This window comes from Acomys russatus, chromosome 1 (assembly GCF_903995435.1).
Source record: "Acomys russatus chromosome 1, mAcoRus1.1, whole genome shotgun sequence".
Classification (NCBI taxonomy): domain Eukaryota; kingdom Metazoa; phylum Chordata; class Mammalia; order Rodentia; family Muridae; genus Acomys; species Acomys russatus.
In genome coordinates this window covers 25,632,049-25,649,551 of record NC_067137.1, presented here as the reverse complement: position 1 = coordinate 25,649,551, position 17,503 = coordinate 25,632,049, and the positions used below count along the sequence as shown (strand labels likewise).

The 17,503-nt window shown below is 41.4% G+C and overlaps 1 long non-coding RNA gene across 2 annotated transcripts in view; it reads left to right on the top strand.

The window, feature by feature from the left end:
- LOC127186813 (uncharacterized) overlaps positions 1–17,503 on the top strand; it is a 133,863-nt gene that overhangs the window by 48,307 nt on the left and 68,053 nt on the right. The window contains exon 3 of one of the 2 annotated variants that reach the window (XR_007830412.1): positions 16,502–16,635. This is a non-coding gene — a long non-coding RNA (uncharacterized LOC127186813). Of the gene's footprint in view, positions 1–16,501; positions 16,953–17,503 lie in introns of those variants that run through there. The other variant, XR_007830411.1, reaches the window with a different exon arrangement.

The window sequence follows — 17,503 nt, the reverse complement described above, 5'->3', positions numbered from 1 at the left end:
ATGTAGCTAGTCATTTTATACATGAGTTTCTTATATCCTTTGAAGAGACAAGAAGTTTCAAAACAAGAGTAAGCTTTTGTAAAAATGAGACAATTAAGGGCTAGAGAGATGGCTCAGTGGTTTAGAACTTTGGCTGCTCTTCCAGAGGACCTGGGTTCAATTCCCAGCACCACTGCTTAAATTGTGAAGACTGAATGTGGGATTAGAAAGGAGAATGGAGAATCCTGGAATATTCCTTAGTTTCTTGATAGTGGTTATGTGGATAGATGAGGTTACTTGAGAGCACGGTAATAGAGCAAATTCAAGGTTAGAAGCAGTTTCTGAGGGAGAATTAAAAATACTGTCGTGGCACTTGGGTTTATAGAGATTAAGGTATTTGTAAGGTAGCCATCTGGAAAAGCATAGTCTGCTGACTGGTGAGGGTATGGATTTTGGAAACAATTGTTTGTACTTCATTAAGATTGAGAAGTCATATCAATGATAGTGGTAGTTTGATCTGTTTTTCGTGTGTGATGAGGCTCAGGAAGTGTTGATGGACTGCTTTCGTTTGGTAGCTGTGGAAAAACAGCTGCAAGCACAGGCAAGAGAGGGAAGAAGCTTGTTAGTGAGAGGTAAAGCAAGAGCAGTATCATGGAAACCAGAGAAGGAAAGCAGTGGCCAACAGTGACATTACCAAAAGGTAAATGTGAGATGACCAAACAGGAACAGCTTCATAGAGAGGTGGTGGTGGTGGTGGTGGTGGTGGTGGTGGTGGTGTGTGCCTCTAAAAGTGGGTTACAGGGCATTGAGTATGTGGACATTAAGATGGAGGTCACTGTGAGTATGTGCTGCAGGCACTTAGAGGCCTGCGGGCGCTGGGACAGCAGCAGTGGGATGCAGAGCTGAAGGAACTAGTATCCATTAGCCCTATTTTCTCCAGCCTCTGCCTTTCTCTGCTAGTTTCTTACTGTTCCCCTATAAACATTATAAAATGGTATCTTTTTACTTGAAGTTTAACCTCTTCCTGTTTTGACCAAATATATGGCTTGAACAAAGTATTTTCTTCACCTGTTATGTGTTCATTTTTCTTAGCTACCTAAAATTGCAAGTCTGTCATGGTCTAAGAGCGTGCCCCTTTCTGCCTTCCACATAACCATGATGTCAAAAAGCACTCAATTAAGAGTCCTTTGAAGCCAGGCATAGTGTCACACACCTGTAACTATCGCTAAAACTCTCAAGAAGTTTAAGGCGGGAAAATTGTGAGTTTGAATCTAGGCCGTAAGCAAAACTGCCTCAAAAAAAAAAAAAAAAAAAAAAAAAAAAAAAAAAAAAATCAGGCCGATATAGTGGAGCACACTTTTAATCCCAGCAGGTGGATTTTTATGAGTTCAAGGCCACCCTGATCTTCATAGCCAATTCCAGGCCAGTTAGGACTACATAGCGAGACCTTGCCTTGAGGCCAGCCTGGTCTACAAAGTGAGAATAGGATAGCCAAGGCTACACAGAGAAACCCTGTCTCAAAACAACAACAACAACAAAATATTTTAAAACCAATTATGCAAACATAGTGTGAAGCGACTCTGTTTTGTCATGGCATTTGAAAAAAAAATGTTTTAAAGAGTTTGTGGCTTGATTTGTTTTAAGGGAAGACTTAGGCAGCCTTAAAACGTGTAAGGTTCTGTCTTACCTAAAGGAACAATCAGCTGCCTGAGGGGGAACATGTGCTGCATCCTTCTGGTTTTAATTTGTAGTATCTTAATTAAGAAAACTACTGAAAATCCAGAACTTTGTTTGAGATAGGAAAAAATGATGGGTGGAGCCTGCTGGTTACCTAATGTCTAGTCTCCATTTTTTTCTTAGTAACATGACTGCCATATTGTGGGTATGTCTTGGAGCACAGCTGTAAAATGACACTTCCTAGAGGCTATAAACAGAAGTCTTTGGGCAGAGCTTCTAAGAAAGTCCTCTAAAGAGAATGGACTCATCTGGAAAGCCTCATAGGAGTCCTTATTCTTCCCTCCTATCTTCTGCTAGGGCATGGATGTAATTGCTGCAACTTTAGTGGTGGTTTTTGTTTGTTTTGTTTGGTTATAAGATGATTTGGAACATTGTATGCTGTGGAGCAAGGCTAAGAGGAAGAAAAAAGAGAAAAACCCAGGGTTCTGTGTAGCTATTAAGCTGCCAGTCTATCTCAAATGACATTTTTCTAGACCTTTTATGAAAGAAAAATAAAACTCTCGGTTGTAACCACAGGTATTTGTTTGTGTGGAAGTGGAGCAAATCCTGCTTGACTCAGGGAGTCTGCAGTGACTGTAGCAAGTCTGCTTCTCAAGGCTGCCCTTGGCAACCTCTTCCCAGGTGCCATGGGAGGCCAGCCTCTTCCCAAGTGCCATGGGAGGCCAGCCTCTTCCCAGGTGCTATGGGAGGCCAGTCTTTTCCCAGGAGCCATGGGAGGCCAGCCTCTTCCCAGGAGCCATGGGAGGCCAGCCTCTTCCCAGGAGCCATGGGAGGCCAGCCTGCAGTCTTTTCTGTGCAGATGGAGAGAAGGTTGTGGAACCAGCTGATTTGGTCTCCAAATTAGACACAAACGAACAATTAAAAGCATAGTTTAAACATAGGTCCAAATAATTCTTGAGAGAGCCTTTCACAGCTTCAAGTTCTGACAGAATGGAAGCAATTCCCTTTGTAGATGTGAGCAGACAGTAAGCTAGTAGGAGGGGAGATGACTCAGTAACTCAAAAGAAGGAGTGAGTTGAGTTTTCATAGCAGATGACTACCTGCTAAATAGTTGCAGTGCTATAGCGTGTTTTAGAAACCATGGAGTTCTTAGGTTTAATGGGAATGTGTCATGCTTAGGAGTATTCTGATACAAGTAAAGGCTTTTGGAAAATGACACTATTTATTATGAACTAAAATTATAGTGAAAAGAAGCTTAGACACTCCAAAAAAATCATACTAGTGGATAAAGGTATTGTTGCAAATGAGTTTTCAGAATTATGGGAAGAGTGTGAGGTTTTGACAGAAGAAGATGGCATACACAGGAGACAGACCCAGGGGTTCTGCTACATATAAACTAATGTTTCTTGACAGGAATAATGTATTTGTAATAATCAAATGCTCAAAGAAAGCAACAAAAGCATTGCTAAACAGAAATCTCACCAAGTAAAACAAGATTGGAAGTAAGCTAGTCACACTGCTATTGCTTAAGGCTAGGAGAAAATTCTGCAGTCATCGGTGGGGTTAAGGGTTGGGGGAATTACTTTCAAAAGGTAATCAGATTGGTTAGAATCCAGTCTTATTTAATGGAACATGCTGCACCTTCGGATTCAAGGACTAGCAAGATTCTAGATGAAAATTCGGCTTGCATGTGGTAGTACATGGTTATAATCACAGTAACCAGGAGGCAAGGGTAGGAGGAAACTGATATCTTAGATTACTTCCATGCAGAGGATATGAATTGAAAAAAATAGGCGATCTTGCAGAGGTAATTAGTGTGGGTGTCATGCAGAACCTGGAAAGTGATGCTAGGTATCTTGGGGTTTGTCTTAAGGGGAAGGGGAAGGTGTGGAAGGGCTGTCAGTAGTGCAGAAGTGATGTAAATATGATCTAGTGTGTTTTATAAAAGACCACTTAAGCTAGAATGTGAATGCATTAGAGGCAGGTGAAATTGTAGGCAGAGAGATTAATTAAGGGGTTGTCTTACTAATTCTTTTATTCTAGTAATAAATACTTTTAGGCCATAATAGAACGGCTATAGTAGGATCATAAGGATGGAGATCATAAATAGGGTTAGGTTTTGGTGGTTGGTTGCTCGATTGATGCCAGATTGAAGCGGAGGCTTTTATAGGTAAGTAGATGATGATGATGCCATTCAGTAAGTGAGCCCTGATGAAGACTAGGGAAGGATGCTAGTTTACTAAGAGTTGCTCAACCTAAGTTGCGACCTCACTGATAGTTATTTAGATGAGCAGTGGTCAGGAGAAGCTGCCTAGGCAGTGCCTTTATGAGCATTGTAGCAGCTTTATTTAGCTGTAAGCTTTGTTTTCAAAGAAGTCTCTGTGAAGCTTGTATGGCAATCACAGTCATCCTTCACTTAATCTCAACAGCTTCTTAGGCTGCCAAGCATGTTTCAAAGGACCACTTAGTACAAAAGCTAGTAAGCACGTGGGGCGGGGAGCTATCTTACTGCTGATGGTGATTATACCAAACTGTTGGCTTTTCATTAAAGACAAAATTGTTAAAGTAAAAAAAAAAAAAAAAAAAGTTTAGAAAAGAGACTTAGGTAGAAACAATATGGAAAGTGTCTTAGCAACTTTCCTATTGTGATGGTAAAGCAGCATGACCAAGGCAATGTATAAAAGAAAGCATTTATGGCTGTTTCAGAGGGTCACAGTTCATAATGGCAGAGTGAAGGAACAGCTGAGAACGCACATCTTGATACACATCCACAAGGGAGAGGGAACTAACTTGGAATCACATGAGTCTTCTGCAGCTTCAAAGCCCATCCCTCAGTGACACACCTCCTCCAACAGGGCCACACCCCCAATCCTTCCAAAGCAGTTCCACCAACTGGGGAGCCTATCTAATTCAAACCACCACAGTGTATAAAGTTATGAATATGAAAAAATCAACTTGGGAGAGTAAACAGATAATCTAGGTCATATTGTTAGACAGTACATCTAAATGAGGATTCTACTGGTAAGGTTTTGTGATTTAAAAAAAAATTCAGAAAAGTATGGGCATTAGAAACATAAACTGACAATTGGTGGAAGATAGGTTTCTCACTTTGAGGAGTGAAGTTTTAGTGAAGCTTTAGTTTACTAATGTACTAGAGGCATTAGTAAGAGTGCTTGTTCAGTTTGGTATAGTTAACAGCTACAGATGTGTTTGTGGCTGTATATGAACTTATGGCTCATGCATGTGTCCTCGTTCTTTCCCACTTCTGTCAAGAGGGCCTGGAGACAGTAGTACCAAGTAGCACACACACACAGAGCACTAATACTTTGGGGTTAATAACATTCTCTCATTTTAAATGCTAAGGCTTTTTGAAGAGTGGCTGCTTTTAGGGCCGGGGCAGGGAATACTCAAAATCTTTAGGGGCAGGGTCTTGGCAGAAGGGTAGGGAAGCCATCTCAAAAAAGCACTCAGTGATCAAGGCTGCAACAATTTTTAGCAACAATCAAACCAAACCAAGCCCATAATATTAGATTGTAATGCAAGCAAAAATTAAATATTCTTGAATTCATGTTGATAAAAATTTACGATTAAATTATTGATCCCATTTACCTATCTTACAATGAAGAATCCCAAGTGATTTGTGCATCATTTCCCCCCAAAGGACTGGAATTTAACTGGGTGCTGCGTTAATGACTGAGAAGAAATGTCCCTTTGAACAGATGCTGTTTAACATTAAATATGTCAAGATCAAGGTACTTTTGTGGGATATGTTAAAGAATATAAGATATTCATTGTGGAGTAGTCAAGGAGACTTTGGGGCCCTAAATATACATCGCTCTAACTTTGACCAATGTTGTAGAATATTTATTATAAATTTAAACAGAAACTGAGTCATTTTGTGTCTATCAAAACCCACTTAAAACATCAACTATGAAGAAGACAGTCTAGCGAATCTCCTAATTATGCATTCATCTAGTTTCTTGTATTAAACCTTCAGAGAACAAAACTATCAAGATCATGTCATCTTGGTCGCCCGTGACATGAAAATGCCTGTGTGTTCAGTACTGATTTAATATGTCATCTGTCTGTACAGAACCTCTCTGCAAGGAAACGTCACTTAAATAATGTGCATTTTCTAAAATTACTTCTGAAACTAAGTCCACTAGGCTCATCATTTCTTGAATAACTAACTTCATACAGTTCAGATAAAATTTTTTACATGTTTTCTTCTTGTCAACAAATAAAAACTTACAGCCTGGCATAGATTGAATTTTGACGTTCAGATTTGTAATTTGCTGTTACCATAAGCCTGATAGTATCTGTTTCAGTTGCTTAATGACACACAACCAAAAAAATTACTTGATGGCTTAAATGGCTTTTTCTTTTGAGCAGTTAAGGGGGACCAGAGTGTGGGCAGCATTTAGTGGGGCTCTGCTCTCATGTGCCTCACCTGGGATCACATTTACTCAGCGGCTTTCTCCTCTGGGCTGCTGTCTTTAACTTCACTCATATGACTAACACTTCCCAATATCTATGCATGGCCTTTTCACGACACTGTGATGTTCAGATTTCTTTCATTGTCTTCTGGCTTCCAAGAGGCAGAAAGAGGAAGCTGCTATTCCTGTCCATCTCTGGAGTTTAAGGACATCGTTTCCATCATACCCCTGGCTAGAGTAAGACACGGGTGTATGGGATGACGTTTCATCACTTGGAAGGAGGGAGTGCTTGACAGTCATCTTTGGAGAAGAGCATGTGGCCATAACATCTATCACACTATCTGATACTTTAATTGTATATATCTGGTTTTGATTGATCTTATGTTTTAATTTGTAATCCTGTTAGAAACTAGATTTTATGAGTGTTAAAATAAAAACTATCTTAATTTAAAAGCTTTTAAAGTCACAGGAGACTATGCCTTTTTAGCCTGGTATGGTAGCTTATGCCTGTTCTCCCAGTGTTTGCAAAACAAAGACTTTAAGATTGTGAGTTCAATGCCAGCCTGGGGCAAATAGTCTTTTCTGGGCCAGTCTAGTCCCTAGAATGAGATCCTGTCTCGAAAGATGAAATAAATATGTTTTTATAAGCCTCTTACTATTTTTACTCTGTATAAATTGATCCTGGATTAGAGCTTCAAAGCACCTTTACTTGTTAATTGGAGCTGTGCTGTAATACTCTATCCTGATATGGAAAGCTAATGACACAGTCCCTATTCTCCTGAAGCCCAGGTAAACTTTGTGGAACACAGCTTACCAAAACTATCATAATTAATCAGTTATGATGGCACATGCCTTTAGTCTCAGCACTTGGGAGGCTGAGGCAGGGGGATCTCTCTGAGTTCAAGGTTAGCCTGGTCTGCATAGTGAGTTCCAGGGTAGCCAGGTCTATGTAGAGAGACCCCGCCTCAACAAAACAAAAACAAATTACCATAATTAAATTGTGGTTACTCTTTACCCAGTAATTCTGTTTCCTAAGTAAAATAGCATTGATGGCAATGTCAAAATATTGGAAGCAATACCAGTGAGAGACTAATTAAATTACATATATTATGTAATATATTGTGAAATTGTTTAAAGGACGAGGAGAGTCTATAAAAAAGATATGAGATGAGCTGTAATGCACAGGAAGAGTCTGGGACCGAGGCTTAATGGAAAAGCATATGGCTAGTGTTCCCAAGGCTCTGGTTGGATCACCGTCATGCATGTGGAGCGCGGGACTGACACGTGGCTACTCTCCTATAGGAACTCTGTACTTAGCCTTCAATAATGACAGGAGATGTTACAGAGCTGAAGTAGGGTGAACGGGCCGTGTGACAGCCTCGGGCTACTGTTGGCACTCTGAGAACATCTCAAGAAAAGTATCCGTCATCTTCATTTCCGATTGGGGTGGCACAGGGTTGTTGGACTACTCTGAATGGCATACAATTTAAAACTTACTGATTACTTTTGGAATTTTCTATTTAATATTTTTGACTACCATTGACCATGGATAATTCAAACTGGAAAACAAAATCACAGCTAAGGGGAGAGTACCTTGTTTAGTTTCTGGATAGTTCTTTGATGTAGTATATAAATGCTCCATTCAGACGGGAGTGGACAAGTGAGGACGCAAAGGATTAGCAGGAAAGAGTCAACACACCAATTGGATGCCTGTACTCTATGTTAGAGCTGTCATCTTTGCGTTGTTCATGTATTTTCCTGTTGTTTTATCAGGTGTTTTATTTTCTTGCTGTATTAAACAATTAATTACATTCTAGAAGTAGGTTCTTTGTCAGATATTTTATCTTACAGATAGTTATGGGTTGACATTCTGTTTTGGGGACAGTATCTTTTGTTTTGTTTTGTTTTGTCTTTTTGGTTTTCGAGACAGGGTTTCTCTGTGTAGCCATTGCTGCCGTGGACTCGCTTTGTAAACCAGGCTGCCTTCGAACTCACAGCGATCCACCTGCCTCTGCGTCCCCAGTGCTGGGATTAAAAGCATGTGCCACCATGCCTGGCTGGGACAGTATCTTTTGAATGGTAGAAATATATATTGAAGTGCTTGATTTATTTTGAGCACATGAATCTTTCATTTATTTTTTTGTACTTATCCTAAGTATTTCTTTGCCTTTTGTGCATGTGGTATGTATGGGTGTCTCTAGGCTTTGTTGAAAGTTTTTTGTGTGCGTAGGATGATGTTGGGAGAATATTTGTTCCTGGTGAGAACTAGTACTCAAGCTTTTAAAAGGTGCATAGCTTAGCCACCTTCAATCCCAGCACATAGGAGGCACAGGCTGGTGGATCTCTGAGAGTGAGGCTAGCCTGGCCTGCATAGTGAGTTCTAGGACAGCCAAAACTATATAGTGATACCCTGTCTCAAAAAATTTTTAAAAGATACATGCCTTCAATATATCATATCTTGCTTATAATAATGTGTTACTCCATATGTCATATGATAAACTTAGGTCAAGTTCTCATTTTTTACCTTCCACTTTATGCTATAGTACATTTTTTTATTTTTGTATATATTCTGTGTCCTACAGTACATTATATTATTCTTTGTTTAATTAGTAAGTAACCTCCAGTGAACAAAGACAAGAAGAAAGCTGGGGAAATGAGCTGGTGGTTAATTTCTTGCCCCCACAAGCCTGAGGACCAGAGGTCTGACCACCTCCCCCCAGAACCCATGAAAAAAGTTGTTTGATGTTCACGGCAGCTGACTGTAATTTTAGCTTTGGAAGACAAAGACCATAGGGCATCCTTAGAGCAAGCTGGCTAACAAGTCTAGCCATATTGGTGAGTTCTGGTTTGACTGAGAGGCCCTCTCCATTGAGTAAGATGGAAGACTGATGGAGAATGTTTCCTGACATCAGCCTCAGGCTTCCTTCCACGTGCATGAGTAACAGTGTGCATGTACACACACACACACACACACACACACACACACACACACACACACACACACACTCGTGCATGTGCGCGTGTACCCACATATATGGAAACATGCACACATACATGTACATGCATGCACATCACACACAAAAAAGAAAAAAAGGAGAAAAATAATTATATTTATTTTCCTTTCCAGCACTCCTCATTTGTTTTTGTAGACACAGGTTTTCACCTGGCATTATCCTCTTGCCTAGAGAGCTTCCTTTAATTTTTTTTTTTAAAACTAGTTTGTTTAATAACATGGTTACATTAAAGTCTGTTATGGTGAGCTAGGCGAGGTGGCGTACACCTTTTATCCTGGCTCTGGGGAGGCAGAAGTAGGCAGATCACTGTGAGTTCGAGGCCATCCTGGTCCACATAGCTAGTTCAGGATGGCCAGGGCTACACAGAGAAACCCTGTCTCGGAAAACCAAAACAAAAAGTCTGTTATGGTTTCAATAACTTTATTACTTCTGATTTTGTTGTTTTTAAAAATCTCTTCACAGAGGATTCTTCTTTAGAATTGTTTTATTATTACTAGTGTGTGTGTGTGTGTGTGTGTGTGTGTGTGTGTGTGTGTGTGTCTGTCTGTCTGTCTGTCTGTCTGTCTGTCCATGGAGGCCAGAAAAGAGCGTTGGATCCTCTGAGCTAGAGTTAGAAGTTGTGGATGCTAGAAACTGAATACTGGTCTTCTGCCAGAGCAGCAAGCCCTGAGCCGTCTCTGCTGCCCCAGGCATCTGTTTTCTTGCTGTTGTTCATGCTTCATAAGGTTTTACTTATACTTTGAGCCATGTGCAGAGGAACAGAGGAGACTCAGGTGATCCTCTTCTGCAGCGCCTCTCTCTGGTCATCTGTCTGTGTGTGAGGAGCTGAGCTGGGTGCGCGTTTGCAGCCATTACTCTAGTATACCTGTGGTTCAGATTTCCTGTGCCCTCGGCTCTGTGCTCTGCTGTCTGGAGCACGGCATCTGGCATCGCAGGCTGTGCCTTCTGCGTTCTGTTCCACCTCACCTTTCAGCTTTTGCACATCTGTTCTGCAGAGAACTTCTACTTCATGTGGTTGTCCCTGTCCTAATGATAGATAGTTGCTTCTCTTTGTTGTGTTGTGGAGAGGGTGGGCTTCTCTTTTGTTCTGATCTAGACTGAATTGCAGTCAGGCACTGAGGCTAGGCTTTGTCAGCATTCTTGTGCTCGCTCCCTTATGGAAGTCATATTCTGCTCTTTATTTGCGGTTAGTCCTGGACAGGCATACCCTTCCCTTCCCCTGGTTGTAGGAGATGTCTCCTTGTGATTGGTGCTTGTTACCTTTTCCTGTTCCTCAACCCTAGCAACAATATTCTTTGTTTCTCATGCTGAGTGTTTTTCCAAACCACATCCCCTCCCCAGAGGCCTAAGCATTTTGATTTTATTCTCCCTTTAAGTAATGGACTTTGCCTGGACACTGAAGTGAAAGGTTTTTTTATTGTTTCTCTAGGTTAAAAATTTTTTTTTTCCTATTGGAGAACAGGCAAGCTTTTAGGCCTGTTCCTAGACGCCTCCTGCACACTGTTGTAATAATGCAGGGCTCCTCTGGCTTCCTGTCCTAGCGTGTATGTGTGTGTGTGTGTGTGTGTGTGTGTGTGTGTGTGTGTGTGTACATATACATGTGTGTGCATGCATGTGGAAGTCATCTGGTATCGTCAGGACTACTATCCATCTTTATTTCTTGAGATAGGTTTTCACTAACCCTGAAGTTCACTGATTCTAGTAGACTTGCTGGACGGTGAGCTTCAGGGATCTGCTAGTCTACTCAGCCCCCTGCAGAGATTACAGGCATATGCCACCATGGGAATTACTGGCTTTTTAGGTGGGTTGTGGGGACCAGAAGTCGGGTCTTGCTTCTTGTGCCGTGGGTGCCTTACTGATGGAAGGCAGCCCTGCCTGTCGTATTTCTAATCTTCCTTGGGACACCTGTGAGATATGTGGGTCATCTTCCAGTTAAGTATTTGTGTCGTGGATCCTCAGCTATTCCAAACCCACATAGTGGTTTATACTAGATTTTTGAGGAATTCATTAAAATTTCAGCTCTGTTCTCATTAAACTGTTGTATATTGGCCACTTCCTTTTCTGTGTTTATCAAATAGTTTGCAGTCTGAAGTAATAAATTTACTTGGTTGCTCCATTCTGTGTCATTCTTTGTTAGAATAAGAGAAGTGATGTGTGTGTGTGTGTGTGTGTGTGTGTGAGAGAGAGAGAGAGAGAGAGAGAGAGAGAGAGAGAGAGAGAGAGAGAGAGAGAGAGAGAGACACAGACAGACAGACAGACAGACAGAGAGATGGGGGAGAGTGAGTGAGCACCCACCCCATCTCAGGGATGACATGCTTTTGTGGCCTTGTGCCTTCTGGGTAAAAGTGGAGCTGCTTAGAGTCTGAATTAGCCACTTTTCCTGGTGCTGTGATAAAATACCCTGACAAAAGCAACTTAAGGGAAAAAAGGTTTATTTTAGCTTATGGTTCCGGAGAGATAGAGTCTGTTGTGCTGGGGACAGCATGCATGGTAGCAGGAGCAATAAAGGAACTGATTGTATTTTCACCCACACACAGGAAGCACAAAGAAAGAACAGGCTCACAGCCACCTTGTTATACACAGTACATTTAGTCCAATTTCTTCAAAAGCTCCCATGATCATTACTGTTCAAAAGGCCAAAGTTCAGAGTGTATTCTGAGACACAGAGCAGTCTCTTTAACTGAGACCCCTGTAAATTAAAAACAAATGAACAAACTACATAGTTTCTACATACAATGGAAAAGAATATACACTAACACTCCAAAAAGGAATGTAGGACACAATGAGAAAAAAATTGGACCAATGCAAGACTGAAACCCAGCAGGGCAAATGCTGAATCCTGTCATGTATCTAGGTCTTCAGTTTTAAAGGGCGTAGGTTGCTTTGCCACTTCAGTTTTGCTGCCTGTCACATACATGTTTTCTTCTGGGCTGGACAGACTTCCAGCACGCTGCTCTCCGTGTGCATATCTCAGCTCTGGCATCTCCAACATCTTCCTGTCTCCACTGTAGTCTAGGCTTCACCTTTACTGCTTTACTAGTGCTCTCTTAAGACCTGCGCGCATGGGGAGCCCTGATCCTGCCCCCCACTGCCTAGCCTTGCGCATGGGGGCCCTGATCCTGCCCCCCACTGCCTAGCCTCTGTGCATGGGGGCCCCTGATCCTGCCCCCTACTGCCTAGCCTCTGCACATGGGGGACCCTGGTCCTGCCCCCCACTGCCTAGCCTCGGTGGCTCTCAGAAACTGTGGTGGGAGGATTCCACGACCCCTTCAATTTTCTTTCTGGTTTCTAAAACTATTACCTCATCGATAAGACTACCATGTTCAGATGTTTGCTTAGGATGTCCCATGTACCCACAACTGCAGCAGCTGCTACCCTTGAGGCTGATGAAAACCTTACTAGGCAATTGCTTGCTAGGAGCAAGTTGACCCTTGGTTTCTCTTCACTAGTTGGAGGCTTACCTGGTGGGTCTGGCCCTCAGGGCACCTTTTCAATTTTTCCAGTACAGAGCAGGGGAGTCTCTTTAGTGATTAATCTCTTTAACATAACTGCCTCTTTCAACACACAACTGGACTGCAATCTTAAGCTTCCGCACCAAACTGTACATCTTTTATTTCTTTCTGCCTCACTTGTTGCTGTAGAACTGCATAAGAGTAATCAGTAATAACCGCACCACAGACTCAGTGTTGTGCTGTCTGGAAATTTCTTCTGCCAAAGAAATTAGCCTGCTGCATTTTAATTTCACTATTGCAAATTCTCAGAGCATTGGCAGAATAGGCCAGATTCTTTGCCAAAATATCACATGAAAAGCTTCTAGGCTGGTTGTTAATAGAGCCCCGTTCACCCCAGAAACCTCATGCGCTGGACCTCCGCTGTCTCCATTACCTTCCGCAGTACTGTCCACTAAGCTCTGCTTACAGCATTCACCAGCCTTTCCAATCCAAAGTTCCAAACTCTTCCACATTCTTCTGAAAAACAACATAGGCAGGTTCTTCATAGCAACAACCCCAGTTCCCTGGGACCCGTTTCTATATTAGTTACTTTGCTGCTGCTATGATAAAACACACTGACAAAGGCAACTTAACAGGGAAGAAAGGGTTTGTTTTCACTTATGGTTGCAGAGGTGTAGGGGCCATCATGATAGCAAAGGCATGGCCTGGAGGCAGAAGCAGGAAGCTGGCCAGTCATATATTTTTTAATTTATTTACCTTTATTTTATGTGCACTGGTCTTTTGCCTGCATGTATGTCTATGAGCATCAGATCTTGGAGTTTCAGACAGTTGTGAGCTGCCATGTGGGTGCTGGAATTTGTACTTGGGTCCTCTGGAAGAGCACTCAGTGCTCTTAACCACTGAGCCATCTCGCCAGCCCCGGCCAGTCATATTTTTATCTACGCACAGGAAGCAGAGAGAAAACAAGAAGAAGGACTAAAGGTTCTGTAACCTTCCCAATCAATGTCACCACCTGGGAGCTAAGGGTTCAGATATATGAGCCTGTTGGGGACATTTCTTATTTAAACCACCAGAGTTCTTGTCAAGGTGTATGTTGTTTCAAATGTCTGTTCTTGCTGATCTTCTGTAATGTCTTCCATTTTCCTTTATTTGCGTCATTTATGAAAATTCATCCGGAGAGACTACCTCTGTAGTGAAGCTCTTCTGCTCCCCCAAGAAGAACGGAACATTCTTTGGCCTTTATCTCTTGTACTGTGTGCTTCATTTTCCTCAAGCCAAGTGAAACCAATCTCCAGTGAGGGATGGATGCTTTCCGATTTTGAGGCCCTTCACTTTGAGGAGCACCCCTTTATTTTCAGCATGTGTGACAGTTAATTGACTTCAGATAGGATCAACTTGAAAGGAAAGATGAAGTGATATAGAAGAGACCTCGTTTATTAATAGAAAAAAATTTTAAGATTTTAAAATGTGCATGTGTTTTCTGTATGTGTGCATGTATCTGTGTGTCTGTACACAAAAGTAAGCACACTTACAAGTGTGTGTATATGGAGGCCAGAGGTCAGTTTTGGGTGGTTAACACTATATTATTTTCTGGGCGTGGTCTCTTCACTGAACCTGGAGCTCATTGGTTCAGCTGGGCAACTAGCCTGTCAGCTCTGGAGTGCCGCCTGTCTTCACCACTAGTTACTTGGGTTGCGGATGCTCACCAAAATGCCCAGATTTTTGTGGGTGCTGGGATCCATGTTTTGTGCAGTTAGCTCTTGGCCCACCAACCCATTTCCCTAATCCCAATTTAAGATTATTCCACGTGTATTTTTTTAGTTTATATACAAACCATACAATTAAATTAATGGGTTTGAACTTTTAAATGTATCTTTCTAGAGGCTGGAGAGATGGCTCAGAGGTTAAGAGCACTGTCTGTTCTTCCAAAGGTCCTGAGTTCAATTCCCAGCAGCCACATGTTTGTTCACAACCATCTTCTGTTATGCAGTTATACATACTGTATAAATAATAAATAAATCTTTAAAAAAAAACCACAAAAGTAAAACCAATTTTGTAAAAAAAAAAAAAAATGTATCTTTCTAACTGATGAGTGAAAACATGAAAATTGTACTTATTTGTGGGGTGGCATGTAGTTTTTCCCTTTCTGTGTGTTTGTGGATGCACATGTATGCACGTGCATGTGTAGCTCAGAGCACGGCCTCACCTGTTGCTCCTCAGCTACCATCTACCTTGCTTTTGAGACAGAATCTCATTGGCCTGAAACTTGCCACATGAAGTGTCTAGCTAGGAAGCTCCAGGGCTCCACTCACCTTGACCTCCCTAGCATGTGATGGTGTTAATACATGTACATTTTCATTATGCACTTTTTTTTACTCAAGTTAAACATTTGTCTCCTCAAACATTTACCATTCCTTTGTGGCAAAAACAATTTCTCTAGGACAGTCAGGGCTACACAGAGAAACCTTGTTTTGAAAAACAAACAAACAAACAAACAAAAACAACAAACCCACTTATTTTTTTATCCTAGCTCTTTGAAATATATTCTGCATCTTTTTGCAGTGATACCACTGTACAGCAGACCACCAGAAAGCCTTATTTCTAAGTTAGTACCTACTGGTCAGTCTCTTTCCATCCCTTCTTTCCCCTAGTCTCCCCAGCCTCTGGTAAAGACCATTCTACTCTTAACAGCTGCAAGATCAACTTCTTATATTCCACATGTGAGTGAGATTTGCAGCACTCATCTTGCAGTTACTGGTTTATTTCAATTAATGTGATTATCTTCAGCTCCATCCATGTTGTCACAAATGACAGGATTTCCATCTGTTTTATGGCTGAATGTATCCCACCGGGTCTGTATCCCACATTATCCTCGTCCATCCATCCGCTGATGGGCACTTCACTTGGTTCCATTTCTTGGCTATTATGAGTAGTGCTGCAGTGAACATTGGAGTGCAGATGTCTCTTTGATGTACTGATTTCATTTCCTTTGGATATATACGCAGAAGTGGAGTTTCTGGATCATATGGGAGTTCTATTTTTAATTTTTGAGGAATCTCCATACTGTTTTCCATAATGGAGGTAGTAATTTGCATTCCGAAACACAGTGTACAAGGGTTCCCTTTCTTCCACATCAGCACTTGCTGTCTTTTGTCTTTTTGATAGGAGCCATTCTTATTGAAGTGAGATGATATCTCATTGTGGTTTTGATTTGCATTTCCCTGTTTATTGGTGATGCTGAACACTTTTTTTTGTATACTTGGCCATTTGTGTGGAATAAAGAACAGCAGTTGTGGAATAAATGGGGTGGGTGAAAAAGCAGAGAACACTGTGGGCATGAAAATAGGAGAGAAGGTAGTTGTCCAGATGGTTAGTGTTTTGAATAAAGCTGATTGAATGTCAGTCCTGGGAACCACAGATAGAATTAAGTAGCCAGGCTCCTAAATTGATCTGATAGAGTGATCATCTCTGGAGCTTGATTATCTGTTTCTGTGATTTAGAGAAATGTTAATGAAGAGCTAGTGCTTAGGGCTGGGAACACAGTTCGATTCATTGGTAGGGTTAGCTTCCTAGCATGCAAACCTCACCCTGAATGGTAAAACTAACGCTTTACCTGGGGCAGGGTGTCGAGGGTGCACAGGCTGCTGCAATGACTGCAGCAGCTCTCTGTGTGAGCATAGTTCATCCGGCTTGCTGCAGACTGCTGTAAGAGATCTGACCTTTAAAAAAGAAACCCAGTCAACTTCTCAGCGACTTTACACAATTTCTTCGTTACATCTTTAATCTTTGATTTAATTTCTTTTCCACCTGCAGCAGTCACATGAATGAAAACTGGCATTTTTTTTTCAACCAATTGAAGCACGTAGGAATTTTTGTGTGCTTGCAGGAAACTAGTGAATCCATCATGTTTTCCATGGCCCAAGTGTCCTTTCTTCTATTTTAGACCTGTCCATACTAGTGGAAATGTAACTGGAACCAATCTGACGATAAAACCAAGGCCCTTCAGACGAGATCACATAGGAGGAATCCCTGCTTCCAAATGAAGACACCACATTCAGAGTTTCTACTTATTCAGAGGTACTGAGGCACAGTTTTACTGAACTTGACTTGTTGGTAGTGATTTTATGATGTTGATTTCTGTATGTAGGTTTTATAAGTTTAAATGTTCTTACATGTTAGAGTGTTTAGCTTTTAAAAACAGTTCACTGCTCCTCAAGTCCTGCCTCACTCCACTTTCCCCAAAACCCAGCAGAGAAAAAAATTTTGATTTTGGAAGATAGGTTTCTTCTAACTAACAAAATCTGTCAATGATAAGAAACAGGTTGAAGAGTGGGATGCAGTAAACTAGCACTGAAGCAGATGTTACCTGAGAGTCCTACGCACACCTGCATTCCAGTACTTAAGAGAATAAGCTAAGGGAATCATCATGGCTACACAGTGAGACCCTGTTTCCACAGAAAAAAAAAATAACCACCAAATCCAGCAGCCTACCAGAGCCTACCAGGGCCTACCAGGGCCTACCAGAACCTACCAGAGCCTACCAGGGCCTACCAGAGCCTACCAGAGCCTACCAGAGTGAGGCCTTTAGTAGTAGTCATTCTGCGGTTCAGTTGGAAACTTTTCTTTTCTCTTAAACTCACTGTTAAGGATTTTCTATACACCAGAAGTGTCACTGTTATTCCTGTGGTACCTTTGGATCTGATGGACTAGTTTCACTTGGAAGAGAAAGACGAGATATATAATTAGAGAGTCAAGTGACTCTTCTGAAACATAGGGTCGATCCCTACTTTAAAGAATACATAAGACAAATAAAACCAAAAAGGAAATATAATGGCAGAGGAGACGAACACAGCAGTAGTTACGTAGATTTTTAGAATACATACAAATTATAAACAGGGGAGAGTTATTTATGTCTTTTGTTTAAAAACTAAATGTTTGGTTTTTC